The 24,278-nt window shown below is 49.8% G+C and overlaps 1 protein-coding gene across 1 annotated transcript in view; it reads right to left on the bottom strand.

The window, feature by feature from the left end:
- CPLX2 (complexin 2) overlaps positions 1 to 24,278 on the bottom strand; it is an 82,449-nt gene that overhangs the window by 51,937 nt on the left and 6,234 nt on the right. Inside the window, exon 2 of the mRNA XM_012466341.3 lies at positions 18,653 to 18,732. The gene's annotated coding sequence lies outside the window, so the exon portion shown is untranslated. The remainder of the gene's footprint in view (positions 1 to 18,652; positions 18,733 to 24,278) is intronic.

Genomic DNA, 24,278 nt, shown 5'->3' with positions numbered 1-24,278 from the left:
ATAGAGGGCACATGACCAGGGTTTGGCCAACCAGTGGGGTCCATAGAGGGCACATGACCAGGGTTTGGCCAAACAGTGGGATCCACCCTGTGGCTACAGTGATTGGTGCAGGGAAGGACATGTGACCCAAGAGCTGCCAGTGAGACTCAGTTCTGGAACTTCTGATGGGGCTGTTGGAGCCTCCTGTTTCTGGGGCTGCTGAGCTGTGGGGTTGTAAGTCTGGAGTAGCAGGGGCCACCCTGTAAAGAGAACCTGCCTGGACATGAGGCCAGCATGGAGGAAAGCCAAGCCAAGACAAGGTTTGCTCTCCTCATTTGAGCTGCCTGATCCAACTGTAGGGGAAAGCAGCATCCGTCCAGCTTCTCATTACACACACCAACACATTCCCCATTTTGTGGAAGTCACTTTAAGTTGGATTTTGCTGACTTGCAACTGAGTGTCTTGACCAGCTCAAGAATACAAGTAGGAAGCTTTCTCTTCAGCTTTGAGGGAGTAGGTGATGCCTACTCCTCCAGGAAACCCTCCCTGTCCAAGCTTCCCTGGGAGCCTGGGTTGGCCTGGACATTGGTGGGTCCTCTCTGCCCACCCTGAGCAGGGCAGAGGGGCCGGTAGGGGCCCCGAAGCAGGCGCCATCCTGGGAGATTCCTTTCTTCGTCTGATTCCCACATCCAATCAGCCACCAAATCCAACCCATTCACCCTCCACAAACATCTCTCCAACCATGCAGGAATCCATGCATGGCCTGTCGCTTTTGCTTGGGAACATCTGCTTCCAGTTTGGTCCTCATAGAGCTCTTTCTTAAACACCAGTCTCACCCCAGGCACTCTCGTGCTGTGGCCATGACCAAAGCCTGGAGTCCTTTTGCGCTGGGAATGGCATTCAAGGCCTTTTACCATCTGGCCCAGCCCCGCGCTCCTGCCCTACCTTTTGTCCATCCCTCATATTCAAACAACTCGGACTCCTCCTTAGAATGTTTTCACATGGTCCCGTCTTTGCCTCTGTCTACACTATCTGAAACTGCCTATTTCTTACCAGGCTCAGCTCACAGGTCCGTCTTCTGTGAAGCTCACCTCACCCGTACTTCCCTCCCCACTCGGTCAGTGTGCCCACCCTGGGCTCTTGCAGCGCCCTGCACACACCTTTATCGCAGCTCTCTAACCGCGTGGGGCTCCTAGTCAGTGCTTCCATCCCATCTTCACCAAGCTCTGTGCATCCCTGAGTCCTCAGCCCGGCCCATGCCGCTGGCACAAGTCTCTAATGCACTCAATTCCTGCCCAAGAAATTGCTTAGTGCCCCACTCCAGTTACCAGTTTTTTTTTTTTTTTCACTTTTTCATTTAAAACCACTTCCAGGGGAAACCGGAGAGTCAATTACTCGACCTCCACCTGGTCCAGGAGGATCAACTGTGGCAAGTCCAGCAGGGTCACCCTCCCTAGCTGCTGAGCGCTGAGTTCCATTACAGCTCCATTAGGCTGCATTGGGGAAATCAGTGGGGTTCCCAGGAGTGTGGTGGGAATGGTCAAGCCGTCTCCCACCCAGCAGCAAAACCAGATGTGGAAGCAGATGGTGGTGACCAGGAGAGCATTCAAGCTGCAGGGAGACCCTTGTCCCACTCTCAACACTTAGAATTTCTGGACCAGAGGAAAACAGTCCCTTTAACTGAAAGCAGAGGAAGAACAGGGCAAAGTTTTCCTGAGCTACAGCCCAGGAGATCCCCAGAGGCAGGAGCAATCAGATACCACACTCTGAGTTCTGCCAGCTTGGAAGCTTTTTCACTAGAAAAGGAGGGAATGGGGCAAGAGGATGCCGTTTCTAAATATTGTGGCCCATTTTCTTTAACCCCATTTTCTTATCCTCCACCATCACTCAAGGCATCAGATGCTATCCCAGTTCCTCAGCGGGGGGAATGGAGGCTCAGAGGGGTAAGATCATTAGCCGAATTCACACAGGTGGTGAGTGGCAAGCAGAAATGCCAATCTGGTCTGTATTATCTTCTTGCCTCTGTCCCAGCCAGGCCAGTGAGGTGGAAAGAGTTTCACGGTCGGTTGGACAAACCTACTGGAATCCTGATCCTTCACTTCCCAGCTGAGTGGATTATGTAAAACCATGGAGACTCTTTGATGCTCAATTTCTTCCTCTGCGCAACGGGAATGTCAATCTCAGCCCTCCGGTTGCTGTGTGAGAACAAGGTGGTAGACCCTTTCTAGTGGCTATGGTGCATAGTGCACAATGAAGGTGCTGGCTCTCGTGACTTCTCCTTCTTCCTGCCCTGCTCTTGACTTTCAGGTCCGCTGGTTGGCCTATTTCACTGCCAAGTTCTAGGTCAGTTAAAACTGCAGAGGCCAGGCTTTGGCCGTTAGGTCCCACTGATCCTGTGGCCTCAGGCGAGTTCATTCACCTTTCTGGGCCTTGGTTTCCTCCTTTGGGAAATGAGAGAGACTTGGGCAGGATCCCTTGTCCCCAGCCTGGGGTTCTTCTATCTCTGGGGTTAGAAGAAGAGAGAGCATTTTCTGGCAGCAAGGTCGGCCTGCCTAACAAATTGTTATATTTCTTAGCTTTGGGTTGGAATGACATCACCTCGTGGCTTACCTCTTGCTGATCAAAGCTCTGACTGGCAGTTAAGTGTCTTTGATTAATAAAAAATGGGAAAAATGAATTAATCATGACTTAAATGCAGCATGTTTGGGAAACAGAATCTTTAAAAAGTCAAATCCACTGAAGCCAGGAGGGAAAAAAAGGCATCCTTGAAGGTGAAAGGTTGGGGACACCTGGGGTGGATGTGCACAGAACCCTCCAATTGTGCACAGAAGACCTGTATGTCTGGCGGGGGGCCTGTGGGTGTTGGGGACAGGAGGCCTGGTCCCTTTAAGGATCCTCTCCTCCCCACCAAGCCCCAGGCCTGTGCGGAGGAGGACATGCATTATTGAAAGCGCATTTCAATACCTATTCACTCTCCTCCTCCTCCTGTGGGTGGCAATCACAGTTTACATAATCTGTCTCTCTGTCCTCCCAGGCAGCTGCTCCCTTCTGGCTGAGTGGTTTGAGGAAGGGGAGGGAGGGGAGAGGGAGAGACGTTAACTCTGTGCTGTCACCTCAAGTAGTGGCCAGGCTGCCATAAAATGAAGAAGGAAGGAAAGCAAGCTCTGACATCACACAGCCCCAGGCTCAAGTGTCACTTAGGTGCCACCTGACCTTAGTTGCACCACTTTGCCCCTCCCCTGTGACCTTGATCCACTCCATTAGAGTTTCCATGAGGTGCTAAACCTCTGTTTCCAGCCTAACCTCTCTCCTGAACTTGGGGTTCATCTACCAACAACTTGAGGGGCAGCTCTGTTAGTGTTTACAGCAAGTTCAGGCTAAGCACCTTCCAAATGGATCTCACCAGTTATCTCTGAGCCATTCATCCATCCGTCTATCTACCTATTTATTCATCACTTTATCACTCGTTATCCAACCAATCGTCCATCTATTATTCATACGTTCAACCACTCATTCATTCATTCACCTACACATCATCTATTCTACCATTCATCCGTTCACCACCCAGCTCTCTGTTATCCATCCCTCTCACCACTCATCCATCCATCCACTCACCCATCCATCCATTCATCCATTCATCCATCCATCCATCCATCCCTCCATCCATCCATTCACCCATCCATCCATCCATCCATCCATCCATCCATCCATTCACCCATCCATCCATCCATTCATCCATCCATCCATCCATCCATCCACTCACCCATCCATCCATCCATCCATCCATCCATCCATCCATCCATCCACTCACCCATCCATCCATCCATCCATCCATCCATCCATCCATTCACCCATCCATCCATCCATTCACCCATCCATCCATCCATCCATCCACTCACCCATCCATCCATTCATTCATCCATCCATCCATCCATCCACTCACCCATCCATCCATCCATCCATCCATCCATCCATCCATCCACTCACCCATCCATCCAGTCACCCATCCATCCATCCATCCATCCATCCATCCCTCCATTCATCCATTATTTACTAAGGGTCTAGCATTTGTCAACATTAGGTGTACAGCAACAGGCAAGACAGGCGCTGGCTTTTTCCTGACAATACTTGAAGTCCTGCGAAGGAGACAGACAACAAAGAGAACAGTATAATAAATGCGATAAGGGTGATAATAGGGGAGCGTAAGATGCTGCTAGAGCACAGGCGAAGCACCCAACACATCCTTAGAGAAGACTTTTTTTTGAGAAGATGACCCCTGAGAACTAAGAAGGTGTGAGCCTGTTCCTTTCTCTGTGTTCCTTGTCTGCATGGCTCAAGGGGTTTGATTCCCAACAACCATTTCCTCTTCTTTTTGTAACTGTGAAATGGCCCCTCTTCAGGAAGACGTTCCCCTTTCTCACTCATGGTCCTTACGGGTTGGGTGGAAGGATCCCATCATTACCAGCTCCACGTGATAGCGTTGGACCCAGGCCTGGCTATGGGAATGGGCTAGGGCTGAGTCCACTGACATTCAATCACAGAGCTTTGCTGACACCGCTGGGATAGGTGCCCGGTTTTCACTGGAGTTGCTCAGCTGATAGGAAGGAGATGGCTGTGTTCCCACTCTGCAAAGGAAGGCCCGCACAACACGGGGGACGGCAGTGGAGAGATGTAGAAAGATAGAGCCTTGTGGTCACCATCCGAAGCCCTGGGGCCAGGTGCGTCTGACCCGGCAACATCAGACTTTCCCTTTTCCCTTTAGGCCATCTCGAGTTGGGTTTCTGTCCCTCACCGTCTAAAGAGCCTTCATTAAAAGTAAAGACGCTCATTAACGGTAGCAATGTTTCCACATCTTTTATCTTACTTGGTTTACACAAGAGCCCTAGGAGGCTGTTTCCAGATGATGAACTGAAGGCTTAGAGAGTTGAGTCACTGGGCTGAGACCTTGGTCCGTCAGATACCAAAGTCCACATGGTCTGCCAGGGCACCTGGAGGTTAGGAAGGAAGGATGCTGGAGAGTGGGACTCAGACTTGAGAGAACAGGATGGAAGGAAAAGGAAATTGAGGGCAAAACTCGAAAGTACTGTCTTGTGGTCTGTGAAGAGACAGGTAGGGGAGAAAAAATGTACGGATGAAAGAGAGAGGGAGAAGGTGGTGAGATCTGTAAGGAAGTGAGTCAGAATCAGAGAACTTTAAAGTGGAAGAAAGATGACATTCACATTCCCTATGTTCCGGGCAAATGAGCTGGTCCTTGAGCAAATGTCCACAGGAGAGGCCCCACAGTCAGCCCACGTTCCATTGCATGATCGTTCTCAAGGTCTGACTAAAAATGTCACCTCTTCCTTGAAGCCCTCAGAAACCCTCCTACTCTGCAGCCCCCGTCAGTGTCTCCTTTATCACACTGGCCACTTTCAGCCTCCCCATTTCACTTATTTAGGTGCATGACTCATCTCTCTTGCAGGGAAGTTCATGCCTTACTCATCTTTGATTAGACTCAAGCTCCTCACCTCATACCTGCACCCAGTAGGGGCTCAGTGCATTTAAATATTTATATATTTATTTGCAGGAAATGAGTGTCCAGAGAAGAAGCAAATTTAGGGCCAGGCACAGTGGCTCATGCCTGTAATCCCAGCACTTTGGGAGGCCGAGGCGGGTGGATCGCTGGAGGTCAGGAGTTTGTGACCAGCCTGACCAACATGGTGAAACCCTGTCTCTACTAAAAAATACAAAAATTAGCCAGGCGTGATGGTGGGCACCTGTAATCCCACCTACTTGGGAGGCTGAGGCAGGAGAATCACTTGAACCCAGGAGGCAGAAGTTGCAATGAGCCGAGATTGCACCATTGCACTCCAGACTGGGTGACAGCAGCAAAAATCCATCTCAAAAAAAAAAAAAAAAAGAAGTAAATTTAGGAGAATGAGAGTAAAGGAGAAAAGTGAGATGAGGCATAGAGACACAGAGACTGAGTCAGCAAGGAGGTGAAGGAGGGAGAGAAGGTGGAGGCTTGAGAATGGAGACAGAGAGTCCTGCCTGCGCAGAGCTGAGGATCCCTGCTGGCCCTGTCTGGGGTTCAGTTGCCCTTGACCCTGGGGATGGGGAAACCATCAGGAAAGGACTCAGTTTGCTCAAGATCCAGTACGGTTGGGAGGAAGAAATCCTATGGAGTGGGTAAAGAAAAGCTGATGGATGGAGGAAGTACTGGGGATCAGGAGCAGCCAGGATCTTTTGCCAAATCCTAAGACCAACCCCAGGAGGTCTGCAGTGTGACTCTTCCCTCCAGGAAGAGCCCAAACCAGAGAAGAACACACTGTCCCAGGCAGCGGGCCTGGGAGTTCCCCAACTCTGCTCTGGGACTGAGCGGCCTACTGTCCATCCCTCTCTGTTACAGCCTTCTCCATCATTTCCATGGCCCTGAGCACCATCCAAAGTCATCCTGTTTACCGTGTCCATCTGCTTGTTTATTGTCTGTTTCTCTCGATGCAGAGGAAACTCCGTGAAGGGAGGGAGCTGGTAGGCCTCTTGGTGCCTAGCACAGAGCCTGCAGATGCTCACAAAATGCAGCTTGGATTAAGGAATGGAAGGACAGGAGGGGTGAGACGGTAACACGTGCTGTGTGTGGTAGGGGGCAGGGGCTGCTGCTTGGAGGTGGCATTGATGAAGCACTTTACCAACCACAGCTCCTAAAATAAAGTCGTCTGGGCTCTGAGATGAGAGCCCTTGAGAGAAGAAAGGCCCTTCCGGGACTCATTGTGTGGCTGTGAGCCTGAGTGCGGGCAGCTGCGGGGAGAAGAGGTCCTGGGGGGAGGGATGCCGTGCCTGGCCCACCACACCTGCTCTCAGGCAGCAAGGAACCCATCAGCGGCCCACTGTGGCTGCATGAGATGTGAGGAGGCTGACCCTACTACCCAGGGATGAGGGGGCCTGGGCAGGACAGGGAGCCCCACCAGTCCTAGAAGTGTCCAGGGAAGGAACGAGTGTGTGCCAAGTAAACTAAGGGCTGCCTTATGCCAGGCACCCTGCTGGGCACTGCATCAGTTCACATCAGTGACTTCTCCCCACAAGGCCCAGAGGAAGGGATTGTTGAAACAGGTAAAGAGCCGAAAGTTCAAGGAGGTGATGTGATCAGTCCAGGGCCATGTGGTGGGTGGTGGCAGAGACAGGAGCTGACCAGTCTGGCTCCCTTCACATCGCTGGGCCTCCAACACAGTCTCAGGCTGAGGACACTCACCTCCTGATGGCGGCTCACCTCTGTGGGGACTTTTGATATGATGCAGAGAGAGAGGAAGGAAGAGGAGGGAATTAGGTAGAGAGATGGATAATTTCCTTTTCTGCAAAATAAGGAGTGAGATAGATATCCTTGTAGCTGCTTCTTCACCTTCTTTTTGTTCCCTTCTGTTCTATTCTTCCTTGGGCTGCCTGTTTCAGGCTGAGATTGGTGGGGAAATCCCAGCTCCCCTCTTAGCACTCCTCTCAGCACCCCTCTCAGCACCCTACTGTGAGACCTTGGACAGGTCCTTCCCCTCTCTAAACCCGGCCATCTCCTCTGTGAAATATTGTTAACACTTTTGACCTGTGAGGTCAAAGGGTGGCTGTGAGGAGTTAAGAAGGCAGAGGAAGCAGATTAAGCCTGGTACCTAAGAGATGCCCTTGGTATCAGCCTCAGGTCCCAGAACACCTGCTTCCAATCCAGTCACTCCACTTGGCTGCCGGAGATAACTTTCTAAAATGAAAGGCAGACCTTGACCCTCCCCGTCCAGGGCCTTGTATAGACACTTTGGGAAAGAGGATGTCCAAATGGCTAGGAAGCATATGAAAAGGTGTTCAACCTACTCGTCATTGGGGAAATAAAAATTCCAACGACAACCACTACTCATCCACCAGAATGGCTGAAATGGAAAAGAAGGGAAATGCCAAATGTTGCTGAGGGTTTGGAGCTCCTGGAACTTCCACCAAGCAGCTACAGTAGGGAATGTAAATTACTACTATCATTCTGGAAGAAACATTTGACAGTAGCTGCTAGAGCTGAACCTGCATCTCCTGTGATGTAGCGACTCCACTCCTTGGCATAAACCCCTGGAAATGTCTACATGTGTTTTTCCAAAGACACATACAAGAATCTTCATGGCAGCACTTCTCCCGAGAGGCTCAAGCTGAAAACAACCCGAGTGACTATCAACACTAGAACTGCATTTTGGTCTAGTCCCACGATGGGATTCACTGGAGCAAATGAGAATGAATTACAGCCATGTGCAACAACTCAAGAGAACCTCCATTATTGCTGAGCGAGAGTCTGACACTGCATGATTTCATTTATGTGAAGTTCAAAAATAGCCAGTGACTCTATGAAATCACAAGCGGGGACAGCAGCTCCTTTTGTAGGGAGATGGGGACTGGAAAGGGGAGCAAAGGGAGCTTCTATGATGCTGGCAAGTTTCTCTGCCTCGAGCTGGGCAAGGTTACATGGGTGTGTTCACTTTGTGAAAACTCGCTGAGCTGTAAACTTATGTTAGGAAAACTTTATGAATGTAGGTGATAGTTCAATAATTTTTTTTCCTGAAAAAACAAAAATGAAGAGCAACTCACCCTTCCATGGCTTCCTCCTAGCCTGGGACAGGGCCTCTGCTCTGTGGCTGTCATGCAAGGCCCTTTGCTGCTGGATCAGCCCACCTGTCACCACTCCCTGCTCAAGCACTAGAGAAAGGGGTGGGTCTTCCACACGGCAGGCTGATTTTCACTTCTGTGCCTTTGCCCATGGTGCCCCTCTAGCTGGCATCCCTTTTCTCCCCACTTTCTGTTCACCTCCTCATCCTTCCCCTCCCTAGAGGGCCAGCTACCCCCACTCTGAGCTCCCACAGTCCCCGTCGAACTTTCCTTTATCTCAGTGATGTTCATATGGTTTTCATATTATCATCTGCATGCCTGCCTACTCCTCCAAGCTCAGGGCTTGCCCCAGATTCATTTCTTGCCCCTATGCTCAGCCTGGGGCCAGGCAGGGTAGAGAAACAGGGGCTGCCTGCAGAATGAATGAAGGAAAGCTTGTTCTTATTTGAGGCTCTGTGGCTCCCCACACTTAACCCTAGCTTGAACCTCCATCATTGTCCTGTGGCAGTCTTCCTGAGACTCTTCTTCTATGGGACAAATGTCCCCAGTCCTGATCCCGTCTCCCATGTGTGATGGATTTCTCTGTTCCCTTTTGTGAACCAGAAATGGATACACATCCCTCTACGCTGACCCCCTCACCTCCTCCATCTGCACTGTACTCAGTTCCCTCGCACAACTCCTGAGGGACAATGCCGTGATTAGTCAACCAGGTGGGGAAGTGGGCCAGGCACCTTTCCCTCAAACCCTAGTCCCTAGGGACAGCACACCCTCTCTTCACAAACATCATGGGAATAGTTAAAAAATGGAGGAAGAGGCTTGGGGCCTGCAGGGGGAGGGGGCAGTAGGGAGAGTAGTGAGCTTCTTGTCATCAGAGGTGGCTGGCTGGCTGCAGTCAGGGGACGTTGGACTCAGTCCCTCTGACGCCAGTGGGGGAAAAGGAAAAACAATGACATTGAGGTCATACTGTGCATTAGGCCCATTAAATGCATAATGTCATGACGAGTCTATGCACAATTGTTGAGGGAGGTAGGTGTTATCCTTGTACCCACTTGAAAGATGATAAAACTGAAACTCAGAGAGGTGAAGGGTCTTGCTATGTAGGAATTTGACTGACTAGGAAAGTACTGGAACTTGAACCCAGATCTTTGGCTTCTAATCTTCTGCTCTTTCTAGAGTTATCTAAGATCCTATGATTCCATCCCAAAGAAACATCTGCTATTGTGCTATGGCCTGAAGAAAGCATGGCAAGTGTCTTAGAGCCCTCTGAGTGGGGCCCAGTGACTTGCCATTGGCCAGGGTCTGGCCAAGGCTGTCAGAGCAGTGATGGTCCGTATCCCCAAGTGCACTGGCATCTGAGCCCTTCCAACAGCTGCAACCATTCCTGGGTCATCATGGGCACCACGTGAGATGTTGAAGGGATCAGGTGGCGATTTCTTTCTGAAGAGTTTGCCTATTGGCATTTGACCTCTATTTTCCCATCAACTTGATTTTCATTTGCTAGCGTTTACTGACCAGGTGGAAAGCTCAGGCTAATGAAATTCTCTCCCCACTCGGCGTAGGCAAAGACTTTATGAACAAAACACCAAAAGCATTGGCAACAAAAGCCAAAATAGACAAATGGGACCTAATCAAACTCCACAGCTTCTGCACGGCGAAAGAAACAGTCAATGGAGTGAATCGGCAACCAACAGAGTGGGAAAAAATTTTTGCAGCCTACCCATCTGACAAAGGGCTGATATCCAGAATTTACAACAAACTAAAACAGATTTACAAGAAAAAAACAAGCAAGCCCATTCAAAAATGGGCAAAGGATATGAACAGATACTTTACAAAAGAAGACATACATGAGGCCAACAAGCATATGAAAAAATGCTCATCATCACTGGTTATTAGAGAAATGCAAATCAAAACTACATTGAGATACCATCTCACGCCAGTTAGAATGGCGATCATTAAAAAATCTGGAGACAACAGATGCTGGAGAGGATGTGGAGAAATAGGAACACTTTTACACTGTTGGTGGGAGTGTAAATTAGTTCAACCATTGTGGAAGACAGTGTGGCGATTCCTCAAGGACCTAGAAATAGAAATTCCATTTGACCCAGCAATCCCATTACTGGGTATATATCCAAAGGATTATAAATCGTTCTACTATAAGGACACATGCACACGAATGTTCATTGCAGCACAGTTTACAATAGCAAAGACCTGGAACCAACCCAAATGCCCATCGATGACAGACTGGACAGGAAAAATGTGGCACATATACACCATAGAATATTATGCAGCCATCAAAAACGATGAGTTCGTGTCCTTTGTAGGGACATGGACAAATCTGGAAACCATCATTCTCAGCAAACTGACACAAGAACACAAAATCAAACATCGCATGTTCTCACTCATAGACGGGTATTGAACAATGGGAACACATGGACACAGGGAGGGGAGCACTACACACTGGGGTCTGTTGGGGGGAGTGGGGGGGACAGCAGGGGGTGGGGAGTCGGGGAGAGATAGCATGGGGAGAAATGCCACATATAGGTGAAGGGGAGGAAGGCAGCAAATCACACTGCCATGTGTGTACCTATGCAACAACCTTGCATGTTTTTCACACGTACCCCAAACCCTAAAATGCAATAAAAAAAAAAAAAAGAAAAAAGAAATTCTCTCCCCACTCTTTTCCCACTTTTTAGGATGTGTTGAGTTAAACATACAAATTAAGAGCTACTTCCCTGCACCAGCCGTGAGGCACCTCTGGTTCCCTGTGAGCACTGGGCCCTGGCTGCCTCTGTCCCACCCATAGCCTAAGTCCTCCTCTTGGACCTCTGGCTCCTGAGCGCTGCCAGTGGCAGGTCAGGGCTTGTGTTGCAAGAACATGAACTCCGTGAATTCTTGTGTGCTCTCACCCATCTTTTCAGCCCTTGATGGTGGGATAGGTCATGTGACTACTTCTGGCCAAAACAGCCTGTGAAAAGAATCAGCCAATGTCACTTCTGGGCTGAGGTATTGAGCGTGACTGTGAGTTCTCCACTCACTTTCTTCCCCTGCTGCATAATAATGGAGCCAGCCTGGATCCCTGAGTCACCACGTGGAAGAAAGCTGCTGGGAGAGCTGCTGGCTCCACAGAAGACATCATGCAAGGGAGAAACAAATCTTCGTTGTATTAAGTCACAACAGGATTTCAGTATTAACTTGTTGCCACAGTATAACTTTGATACCTGCAGTCCCTAGAGCCCCCTTCCATCACTGCCACAGCCCTTCACGTGTGTCAGGCACAATGGGGTGCAAAGGTGTAACAAGAGACAGTGGTCTCCTCAAGGCGCTTACAGTCAAAAAGCAGCAGACAAAAACAAATTAACTTTAGATGGCTTCCAAGCAACACAGAGGGTCAGTGCTGTGACAAAAGGAAATACAGGGTCTGTGGGAGTCCAAAGAATGGGTGGCAAGGCAGAGGGAGAAGCAAGTCACAGAAGGCTTCTGGGAGGAAGTGATGTCTCAGCTGAGTTGTAGTGGATGAATAAAAGTCCCTATGGTCACAAACTGGTGGTACATATTGTTTGGTCAACACAATATTTAACTGTTTTTCTGTTAATATGAAAAAATGAGGAGTTTCACATAAAACTCTTGATTTGGACCTTCACTTAAACAAATCAGTATAGGTGTAACCATCAACCCTGGGGCCGTGTGCCTGTGTGGTAATGCTCAGCTGGAGCTGGCAGCAGCTGTCCCCATAGCTAAGTGTGTCTGTTCAGGTCACAGTTCCTCCATGCATGTGCTCCCCACCAGGCCTGCTGACGGGTGGGTTTGCAGCCCTGAGTGAGTCAGTTCTCATTAGACTTCCTCAGCCCAGCAGATCCTTTTCAGCCCTGGGGCCAAGGTCCAGGCCTGCCCAGCACCCTTCCCTTAGGACCCCCAGCCCATTGGAGGACCCTCACTGGAGCAGCTCACCACTGTACTTGGGTACAGCTGACCACTGGCCCCATACTGGGATGGTGACCTTGGTCCATTCAGGGTGGGAGAAAGGAGGCCTCAAGGACGGTCCCAGAAGGTCAAGCCCAGGGGACCAGACCACAGTGCCTGGTACTCCCTAGGCTCCTCTTGGTGGACATTTGCTGGTTTGAGCTGCCCCGAATCCAATCCTCCTCCTTTTGGTGACAGCCCTTTGATTTTCTTTTGGGGAACCACTCCCACCACATTCAACTTGGAGGCAGTCCCATCAAACCTCCATGCTCTGGCTGGCCGAGAGGAGGACATGGGACCCATGACAGGCCAGTTGTCTCCCTCCTGGGGCTGTGACTCATGAGCCCAGTGATGCAAGGAGGAAAACAGCAGCTGTGGCTGATGCATCCCAGAGGGGAGGGGATCTGTACAAAACCAGCCTCAGGTCCTGCTTCCAGACCCCTTGTGTGGCTTTGGCTCCAGTCCTGTCCTGAGCCCTGTGGCCAGGTTTCCCTTTGGTTCTGGGAACCATCTCAGAACCTCAATAACCCCGTTTTCTGTTTGAGTATGACAGATAGTCTCTGCTACTTGCTATCAGTGTACCCTAACTTACACCCAGCCCCTTCTAGGACTGCTGTGAACTGTTTAGGTTCACACCTAATTCCCTGAGCACCAGGCTGGCACAGGCTGCGTCTTCCTGATCCTCAGCTCCTTCCAGCCCCTCTGGATAATTCGGGTCGTGATGAACCACTGGATCACAACCTCCAGTTGAGACTCTCTTCTGAATGTAATCAACCTTGTCAGAAACCAGAGGCCTGGGGCCTGTCTGAGACCCACCCTCTGGTGGTAGCCCTGGCCTCATTGACTGCTGGCCAGGCTGCTGTCCTGGTCTCTGCACTCCCGGCTCAGGCCAGAGGCTCTGGCTCACCTGCCCAACAATCTCCTTCCTTCTCAGGATGGGGCCTCCTTTGCCCTCCCCAGGTGGGGCCTGCCCCAGAGGCTGTGGTGGGGCCTGGAGACATCCCTGCCTCTGGGCCCAGCATGGGCTCTGGAGCCACAGAACCCCTTGCAACACCCTTGCCAGTTACTCTTCCCTCAGTCATTCAGCACCTCCATCTATTTTCCTCGTGTGCATCTTGCATTTACTATTACCCATTTTATGCTTAGCAAAAGTAACAGATTCTTTTTTTGACCTTTAATACATATATTTGAAAAGGGAACATAAGATCCTTCTCATAAACAGGAAAGCAGTATCCTGTTCTGTAAATAGAAGGCCATGGTAAAACACAAATTCATGGAACATAAAACATCGTTATCCACTTCCAGCTACACACTGTTGCCGGCTGAAGGCTAAGCCTCTTCCTTGGAAAGGAAATCAACATGGTTAAGGAGAGGCTAACCTTCAATTGAGAATCTCTCCTTGATGTAATCAACCGAAAAGGCAGTCACTCTCTCCCAGTGCTATTTAATTTGTGCCTGAATAACTCTTCAAATTGGCTCATGGATCCCAATGGTCTGTGCCCATTTTGTGGGAAATGCTACCTCAGCAGCCTCTGACTGCTCTGTGCGTCTGCAACCAGCTCCCTGGCCACACTTGACCACTTCTGCCCATCAGGGCTGGATCCACGGCCACCTGCCCCACGCCCACCCCATACTGGTCCAGGCTGACTGGGCCTGGGCATCTACTTTGTCCCAAGGAGCTTTGCTTTTGCTTTGTATTTTTTTATTTTTGGTTGGTTCTAGGTTCAACCATCCCAGGGAGCTAAACTAAAGAGCAGGATATAAGGACTAACTTTTTGAGCCCTTCCTAAGTGACAGACATTGTGATTGGTGTTTCACATCGATTCTCTCAATTTCCCCCAAATTTCAGTCATTCACGTGCCGCCTTCATGCCTTCCACCCTATCACTTAGTATTTCTCTTAAAGGTGATTTACCTTTTTAAAAAGATCACAATTTTATTTTCAAAGGAAATGCTATATTGTTTCCATAAATCACAGTTTGGTGTGCTGTTTGGTTTGTAACGCGCATCCGTTGCGAGCTGTTAAAATAATAAATGTTCATCCGTATACCACCTAAAGTCATCTTGTACAGCATCAATCAATCACGTGTGTGCCACCCTCTGGGAGGTACCAGAGGATCTTAGCTGTGCTCACACAGACCTGAGTGGGTGGCTCGTGGCTGAGAATGTGGAGGCTCAAAGGGACATTTGCCCCAAGTCCCACTAGTGGAAAGGGATGGGGCTGCGATCTGAACGCAGTCCACCTCCAAAGGCCTAGGCTCTTTCAATGCCAGTGCTTTGCCAAATGCACTTCATAAAATCAAAAGGACCCTATAACAGTAAAAATATAGGAGGAAATACAACATATATAACAGATAAAAGCTAAGCTTTTGTGATTGAAATGGGTTTGGAGGATCCAAGGCTGCTTCTTTGAGGCCTTCCCTTCCCCAAACCCATCCTATAATGGGCCCTGAGAACCCTTCTGAGAATCTCAGGATGCTGAGGAACATTACTTCAAACCCATACTGCACCACCCTGCCCCTTGACTCCATTTAGTTCATTTTTTCCATGAGCCAAACTCCTAAGGGGCAGCTTCTGGGTCTCTGTTACTTTTTCTGGCCAGGTGTCTCTACCTTGGATCTTGGCCACCTTGAAATCTGAAATTTTCCATTTTGCCATTTTGAAATCTTCCACTGGCTTTCTAATTCTTACTCTGACCTAATTATTCACTCATCAAACACTGATGTCTATAATCGGGATGCAGATTTTTAGAGGGTACAAAGGGGGATGAGAGGAATGGAACATATTTCTTTTGGTGGGCTGCCAGACCCATGTGAGAGACAGACACTGGTCAAGTGCGGTAGGGGTGTGGGCAGCCCCTGCCCCCCTGAAGCTCACTGGTGTTCTCATTCCTGTCTCCCTCAGGTGCTGGCCGCATTCTGTGGTGAGCAGGGCCTGGGATGGGGCTGGCCAAGGGGCTGGAGCAGTGCTGGGTGCCCTCCGCATGGTGAGGCTAGAGGCCTTGCCTGATTTCCCACTGTACTTTTTGGGTTATTTTCCCTTTAGCGAACACTTCCTGATGTAAGTCTAGAGTTAGAATCGTATCTCACTCCGATCCCTAAATCCTCGCTTCCATGGAAGGACCCACTTACAATGGTCCCAGGATTGGTAGAATGAAACTCTGCCTGGCTCCAGCCGCAACCTGTCTCCTCTCCTCATTTCTGAGTCTAGTTGACCCTCCAACCTGGAGACCATCCTCCCGTTGATGTGGGTACCCCAAAGAGATCCTCCTAGGCCAGTAAGGGAAGCATCTGTTGCCTTAAAAATATGAAAAAGTCCTGGTAGAGTTCCAATAGGTTTTAAAGATTCAGACATTTAGTCTTGTGGTGCCTCCTGACCAAGCCAAGACTGATATCCAGCCCCTCAGTGCCAACCATAGCCCTGGTCCTCTCTGGAAGGCCTCCATCTTTGGAAGGCCCGTATAATGTCCCCAGAACATCACCTGTGAAATCTCTCCTGTGCTCTGAGACCAGCCAGGTCTTAGCTAAGTCCAAGTTCCAGGAAGCTTCTCTCTTGGTGGTCCCAAGAGTTGAGTCCACTAGTGAACTCAGAACAACTCAAGTCAATTCAAGCCAAGTCAACTCAGGTCAACTCAAGTCAATGCACCTGAACTCCACTCCATGAATATGTGCTGTGGACCTCTCTGCCTATTCCATACCACCCTGAACCAGGCTCCAGTAGAGAGAAAGGCAAAATCCAGAAATTAAAATGATACAATCTTGACTCTCAAGGAGTTTTCTGTTTTGAACCCAGATTCCAGACTCAAACTTTTTCTTGAGCTGAGGGAACCCATTGCACAAGGGGCTGGAGAAACATTCTCCTTTCTGGACTGGAGACAGGTCAACCAACAACCAACAGGTGAATCCTGAAGTTCGCTTCCCAAGACTTTTCAAATCACCCTCCCTGAGTAGTATGACTTTATTAACTGAGATTGCAGAGTCAGCTGGTTCCTCCACCTTTAAGATCTGGCTCATATGGGTCCTGAGCCAACCATTCATTCGTTTATTCACAAACCTGCATCGGGACCTTACGATGTGCCATCCCCCTTACAGATATCATCTCATTTAATCCTCAGAGTAATCAGTATGAATGCAAAACCAGTAAGGGGCCAGCTGGACTTCAACCTGGCCCATTCCAAGGCTCGTGCTCTTTCCATCTCATCCCACTGCCTCTTAGAACAATTGAATAGAATCTATAACACAGGATAGAGATCACTGAATGCTTAAACCAACACATTCTGTACGGAGGGAAAGAGTGGATTGATGAATATTTTATGTAAGACGAAATCCCACCTGACCAGTTTATTAGAATTCTTTGAGAAGTGAACTATATAGGGAGATAAAGCAAGACTTTCACAAAAAGCCTTTGTCGAGTTTCCATCCCAAAGCCTATTAATAAAATTGATTCATTATAGAATTGGGCAGAGGTGGGTGGTGAGTGGGAGGGAGTCTATTTTTGCATGGATAGGGAACTGGCTTAGAGACAAGAAAGAGAGGGTGGAGATAGATGGGTGCTTTTCCAAGTGGGTTCCCCGGGAACTGGTACTGAGTTTGGGCTTATATAACACTCAGTACACATGCATCGAGCACCCAGTATGTGCGGGTCTTGCACTAAGCCTGGGGCTGGAGTACCCAAAGAAGCCGGATTCAGACCTTGTCCCGGAAGAGCCCAAAGGTGCAAGCGCTCAGTGACAACTCCACATTTTGGAAGATGAGAAGCTCCTCGGGGAGAGGAAATGCCGAGACATTGGAAACAAAGCCTGAAGAAGGTTGCTGGGAATGTGGAAACCCCAGACAGCAGCCACAAGGTCTGGGCTTTAGCACCAGCTCTGTCCCCGACTCTCTGTGTGACACTGGGCTAGTCCCTCCCCGCTCTGGGTCTCAGTTTTCTCTCCTATACAGTGAAGGAGTTGGACAAGATGATCCCTAAGGGTGCAATGCTCTGGATGGAGGAGGATGACTTACACTAGGAACTGCTTATGAGCAAGTCTTCATTTCCTGTGGCCAAAATGTTCCCTTCTGTCCCAGCTCTGTGATGGGGGACCCCCCTCCCACCTCTCATTTGTGAACAGTGAAGCCGAGGCAGAGAGCCATGAGGTCTGTGACGCTGGGGCTCAGAGCCCAGCCTGGAATTCCTCAGTGGCATTCTCTGCGAATGACTCAGCATCGTAAATAGCTCCCATCTGGATGAGCAACGATATCTATAGCGATTGAGCGATCTCCATATCCACATACACTCTCTCTGTGCAAATATGTGGCTCACTGTATGCTAAATACGAGGTGGCCTGGAGACGTTCCTCCTCTTAAGAGACTATTTGGTATGAAACTCAAGACTGTTTATTTAAAGAAACAAGTTTACAACTCTGCACACTGGATTACTGGTCGTGTGGGTGGCGGGGAAGAGGAGAGGTGGATGAGGGACGCCGGGTGTGATCCGAGCTTGGCCGGCCACCTGGAAGAGGAGCTGAGGTTGACTGCTCCACCCACAAGATGCTTTGGATCCTGGGCTGGGGAGGGGGTGGCAGGGGGGATGTTGAGCTCATCAGTGCAGGAAGCCATGGCTCAGCAGAAAGAGCACAGGATCTGACAGTGACAAGAGAGCCAAGTGCCAGCCCAGCCCTGCCTTTCCATTCATCTTGGGCAGTTCATCAGTTCACTCATTCATTCATCAAACATGTACCAAGCACCTACAATGTGCACAGGCCACTGGGATACAGACATGAACAAGCTTAGAATTCAGCCTTGGCTACCTACCAGCTGTGTGTCTTTGGGCAAGCCCTTTCCTCACTGAGCTTTATCTTTCTCATCTGTAACTGGGGATAATACTAACCACCTCAGGTTTTTTGGGGAGCGCTGAATAAGACGATGCACAAGAAAGTGCTTCTCTGTTGTAAATGGCTCTGAAAATGCAAGGTAAACACCATTCCACCACATTGTCCCACCGATCCATCTCACTCCATCTTAGCATTGTTCTTGGCAATCACAGAGGGGAAGACATGCCCGCTTCATCAGGGCTCCAGCGGTGAGGGATGCCCTGAACACTATCCAGGGTTTGGCACTGAGCAGTGCCCTTACCTTTGCTTCCTGGCAGAGCTGGGATGCAGGTGCCTTCAGTCAGTGAGCAGAGCAGATAGCATGGCAGGGACCACACCTTCCTGGAGGAGGAGAGAGGAGGTTGAGGGTTCAAGAGAGAGCTTCTGGGGAGTTGCCTTGCTGGAGCCCCAGACCCCAGTGAAGGCATGCCCTTACCTCTCCTGAGGCCACCACTGCTGCTCTTGATTCCAGCAAAGGGCTGGGCAGGATGGGGCCCTGCCTGCCATCAGACCCAACTCCTGGCCCACCTCACCCAATGTGGCAGTAGTTACCCATCTGTTCACGGTGCAGGCAGTACTTGGATCCTACCACTGATCATACTTCCCTTACTTAAATGTGATTTCTGATTGGTGTAAAGGGATAGGATTTATCATCAATCATATCTGATTTTGAATTCCAGCTTTGGGGATGTCCTCGCTGAACCTCAGTGTCCTCATTTGTAAAATGGGACTTCTAATAGCATGGACCTCATACACTCAGTGCTATATAAGTGCTTGTTATTATCACTGTCGTTAAATAAGATCACATCTGTGAAGATAGTTTTTATACTGTAGCTCCTCACATTTTAATTACTTTCCTGTGCTTGATTCCGGGGGGCACCATGCCTTCTGTAAAAGGCAAAGGTTGGCTGTTACATGACTGTTTCCAGAGCTCTGCCACAAGGCCAGGCAGATGGCAGATGCCAGTAAATCATTGTTGACTGAGCATTGTGACAAGTTTGCTCAATTTGCTATCACAGATTTAGGATGAGTGAGGTCGACGTTTCATCCTCATTTTATAGATGAGAATACTGACGTGGAGAGGGGTAGATGGTCTGCTGAAGATCACTCGGGGGTAGGCGTGGAGCTGGGGCTCTTCCCTCTCCTGCTCTTGCTCTCTGCTGCAGCCAGGTCCCCCCTCAGTGGGGCGCTAAGGCCCCAGCAACTGAAGGGGCTGCAATGTCCACCCCAGGACAACCTGTCGCCTCCTCCCCCAACTCTCGGTTTCCTCTTCTTTTAGTAACCGTCGCTCTGATCTCAGTGGATCCAGGAGCAGATATTATTGTCTCATTTGCAGAGGTGAGGACTAAGGCTGAGAGGCATGAAGGGTTGAACCAGATCACGGAGACGGTATAGAGTGAATCAGGGCTTCCCACAGGGATCAGCCGACTCCAGGCAACATTACTTCCTAACAAACCCTCAGACCCCAACTTCCCTCACCTCCCCCATTGCTAGCATAGGAGCTCCTTGGGGCCGAGCCTGGCTGTTTCCCCAGAGCCTGGCATTTAGCAGGACTTGATAAGTATCTGTTGAGTGAATGAATAACTAAGTGGGCGAATGACTTTACCAGGCTGTGTTCTAAATGCTGGTGACACTGCAGTGAAAAGGCCAGGCATGGTCCCTGCTCTCAGAGAGCTGACAGTATTTGAATTTAAAACGTGCAACTGGATTAAAAACAGAGCAGATGTTCCTGTTTCCAGCTTGCTGGGGAGGGAGAAGGGGTGGGCACCTGCGAGCTGCAGCCTGCTGTCTGCCCATGGAATGAGCACCTGGGAGCAAATGGCAGCTTCCCTGTCCTCAGGTGGGGCCACCTGTGTTTAGGGACAGGAGGCTGGCCTTTAAGAAGGGAAGGAAAGATGGAGAGGTGGCACAATTGTGTGTTTAGTGTCTACCTACTGCTTAGCCCCAGCTAGTGTGTCATCTGGCACATAGTACGTGCTTAGTAAACTTTTGTTCCATGAATGAAGAGTGGGTAGAACACACGTTGGGATGACTTATGTCTAGGAGGCAGGGAGAGTCAAGAGCATCAACTACCGGAATCGTTACGACTTAGAAGGGAGTGTCACTCCTCACAGAGCCCGTTCACACACCAGCTCTTCTCCTGTGCAGGCGAGGAGCCCGTTGAGCGCACACTTGCTAGTGAGCGCTCTGTGCCTCTGTGCTGGGCACTGGTGGTGTTGGTGTAAACAAAAGAGCAATGCCACCTCCTTTAGTGTATTTACCGTGTGCCCAGCCCTCACATCTGTAATCCCTAATGCTCCCACTAGCCTGGCAAGGCCAATGTCATAACCCCCACCACACAGAGGAAGGCACGGAGGTCAGAGAGGACTTGATCTCACATGGGGAAAACCCAGGTCTCTTGTCTAACTCTGTGAGTGAGACATAAAAAGTTCTCGGCCGAATGGGGACGTGAGCAGGAAAGCAGATAGTTAAGCTCCAATGTGCCACCCACTTTAACGCAGGTTTCTCTAAGGTGCTGCTCTCTTTGGCACCCTAGAGAATTTGGGATGGCTTCTCTCAAAAGGTGAGTCTGGACCTGAGGATTTGTGGAGGCCAAGTGGACAGTGGGAAAGGAAGGGCTTTCCAGGTAGAAGGGAGAGCATCTGCAAAGACACGGAGGAAGCATGGTCTACTCAGGGCACTGGGAGGAAGGTGGCTTGGCTGGAGCCTCAGGGCAAAAAAAGAGACTGGCAGTTTGTCAGATCCAGTTTAGAAGGGGCTTTAGAGGAAGCTTGAGCTTCACCTTGAGGGTGATGGGGAGCCATTGCAGGGTTCAGCTCTGTGTTCTAGATCCTTCTGGGCACCTCAGGGGCTCAGGGATGAGAATGGGAGCATGAGGGTGGGGAGTCTGGGGTGCTCTTAACAGGCTGTGGACAGGGAATGGTGCTAAGGCAGTGGCTTGGGGTGGCAAAGATAGGAGGAGTAGGTAGCAAGACTCAGGGCTTGATGAGGTGTGGAGCTGAGGGAGAATGGGGCTCAGCCTGCTGGCTTGGATGTGTGTGTAGCGGTGACATGGGCATCTGTGGCAGTCAACCCTCTTGTCGGCTGACCCACCCTGTGGAGTTGGAGGTTCTGTCCCAGCTGCAAGAAAATCGCTGTGGCAGGTCCTAGTGCCAGTTCCAGCAAAGGCTTCCCCTACCACCTGACTGCTTGCATACCGTGTCCTAGCAACCTTGCAGCCCTCCCCTTGGCAACATGAGCTCTTCCTCTGACTGCGCTAGTAGGGAAGGTGGGGCTGGGATGTCCCCTGACCACTAGACCCGCCCAGGGAACCTGCCACCTGCAGCCTGCTGGGCTCATCATGTGGAGGCTGGCCAACCAGGCAAGGGAGGTGGTCTGGACACGGGAAGCCTTGGGAGCCGGGTTCTGACCCCAGAGCTGACGCTCTGTGTGAATGATCTTGCACAAATTTCTTCCCCTCCGCGGGTGTCAGTTTTCCTTTCTGTAAGATAAAAAGGGATCTCTGCAGTCTAATGTTGTCTTATCCCGTTTTTGATATTTCCCATGCTTATTGCTTGGATGCTCTGTTGCTGACACAGATTTTAGTGTCAGACTTCAGGGATTTAAATCATAGTTACTTGGACAAGTCACTTCATCCCTGAGTCTAGATTTTTTTTCTCTAGAAATGGATAGAGCTCATGTTTACTCAAAAGGGTTGTTAGAGTTGGCTGAAATTGTGTCAACGAAAGTGCTTTACAAATGGCAAATAATAATATGAATGTTATTGATTGTATTTCATCAGATGGTCTTCTGTGCTCTGTTGAAATTCATTGACCCACCACCAGCAGCAGCCATGGCAGCGAGAGTTTACCGAACAATTACCATGTGCCAAGCATTGTGCTGAGTGTTTTCCTAATATTACATCAACCATAGACGCTACCTACAATTATTATTCTTACTTTACATATGAACGAAATGGAGGGCTTATACAGTTAAGTACAGAAAGAGCTTGGCCAGGGTCCCTGGCTTCAAAACTGGCTTAAAATGCAAGAGGTGTCCACCTCAGGATCTCTTCTTATATCTTGGGTTTTTCCCCTCGTCTGAAGTCAGAATTCAACAGGGTTGGGTAGTCAGGGGAGTAGCACTAACCTTTAATGAGCATCTTTTATGCGCCAAGAATCGACCAGGTTCTCAGACCTAAACCTGTGTGTCAATCACCGAGAGGTCTTGTTAAAATGCAGGTTCTGATTCAGTGCATCTGAGATGCAGCTGAGATCATGCATTTCTAATAAACTCCCAGGCGATGTTGATGCTGCCGGTCTGTGGACCACACATTGAGTAGCCAGGCATTGGAGGAAATCAACCAGTATCTTACCGAATCCTGGTGACTAAGTTTTATTAGTTCTGGGTTCAAAGATGGGGAATTGAGGCTTGAGATGCAATGCACCTCACTAGGCTCCTAAAGTGTGCAAGGGGTGGGTGTGATCCTACACAGCACCGGGTACAGGCCCAGTACCGCCTCCTTGACATGTGATCCTTTCTCTGGGGTTCTGTCTCCACAGCCGAGGCAGGCAGTGTTCTCTGGGGCCCCTACCAGGAACACTTTCTTATTTTTAGTTCGCCGTGAGCAGACTGGCTCCTGATACTGGCTCCTAGTGGGAACAGGGCTTGGCCCAGGCATTGTCCCTGCAGTTGAGTAAACGTCTTAGGGCCAAGATTAGATCCTGCTTATGCACAACTCATTTCACCTTCCCACCCTAATCCCTGCTCTTTTGTATTCTGTCTTTATTTAAAATTTTGGTATTTTATTCATCAGTTTTTGCATTAATTTTTTTTTTAATTGCATAAAAAGTTATTTGTCTTGATCAAGTTTTGCACCGGAGGCAGGTGTCTTACTGGCTCCACCCCAGTCCTGGTGGCCCTGGGTCATCTCCCTCCCCCTGCATCTTCCCAGGATTAGGATGCTGCCTGCAAGGCACTGCGGTGCCCACACGGCATCCAGCACCGATGGATTTATTTCCCAGCAGGTGAGTCCTGCAGTTGCATCACCTGACCTGCCCCTTGGCTGACCTGCTCTAGAGATGGCAGCAGGAACTGTGGCCTGAAAGAGGGCCCAGGGGATCACTCTGACATGGGCTTCACCCCATCCACCCCTTACTGGCTGTGTGACTGAGGGAAGTGACTTCACCACAGTTTAGATCATGCCACTCCTCTGTCTCACAGACAGACTCCCCCAGCCTGCAAGGCCCCACCTGCCCCAACCCTCACAGCCTTTCTGCTCCCACCGTCTGCTACTCTTCTCCTTGCTCACTTGGTTTCTGTCCTGCAATCTTGTCAGGGTTGTTTTTGCCCTAGGACCTCTGCATGTGCTGTTCCTTCTGCCTCCACACTTGTCTCACAGGCAGCTTCTTCTCATTCAGATGCCAGCCCCAGTGCCTCTTCCTTGAAGCCTTCCCTGGATTTAAATAGCCTCATCCTCCTCAGCACACTCCCCGCTTTTACTTCCTAGTATTTATATGACTTGGTGCAATGACTTTGTTTACTTGCCTGGTTTCTGTCTCCCCACTAGAAAGCGAGCTCCATAGAGGCATGGCCCTTGTCTTCCTCTTCACTCTCTCCAGCTTTAAAACAGTCACTGGCTCATTCGGCTGCCCAGTGAGTACTGATGAATCAATGAGTCATTCCCTGGGCTTCAGTTTTCACATTTGGGAAATGGTACAATAACCCTAACAACCCACAGTGTTATTGTCACAATTGAAAGCACATTTGGGCCGGGTGTGGTGGCTGAGGCAGGCGGATCACCTGAGGTCAGGAGTTCGAGACCAACCTGGCCAACATACTGAAACCCCGTCTCTATCAAAAATACAAAAATTAGCCTGGCGTGATGGCGCATGCCTGTAATCCCAGCT

This window comes from Aotus nancymaae, unplaced genomic scaffold, assembly GCF_030222135.1.
Source record: "Aotus nancymaae isolate 86718 unplaced genomic scaffold, 86718_ANA_hifiasm-v0.15.2.pri h1tg000015l_1, whole genome shotgun sequence".
NCBI lineage: Eukaryota > Metazoa > Chordata > Mammalia > Primates > Aotidae > Aotus > Aotus nancymaae.
Note: the sequence above shows the minus strand (reverse complement) of the source record. Positions and strands in the feature narration are given on the sequence as shown.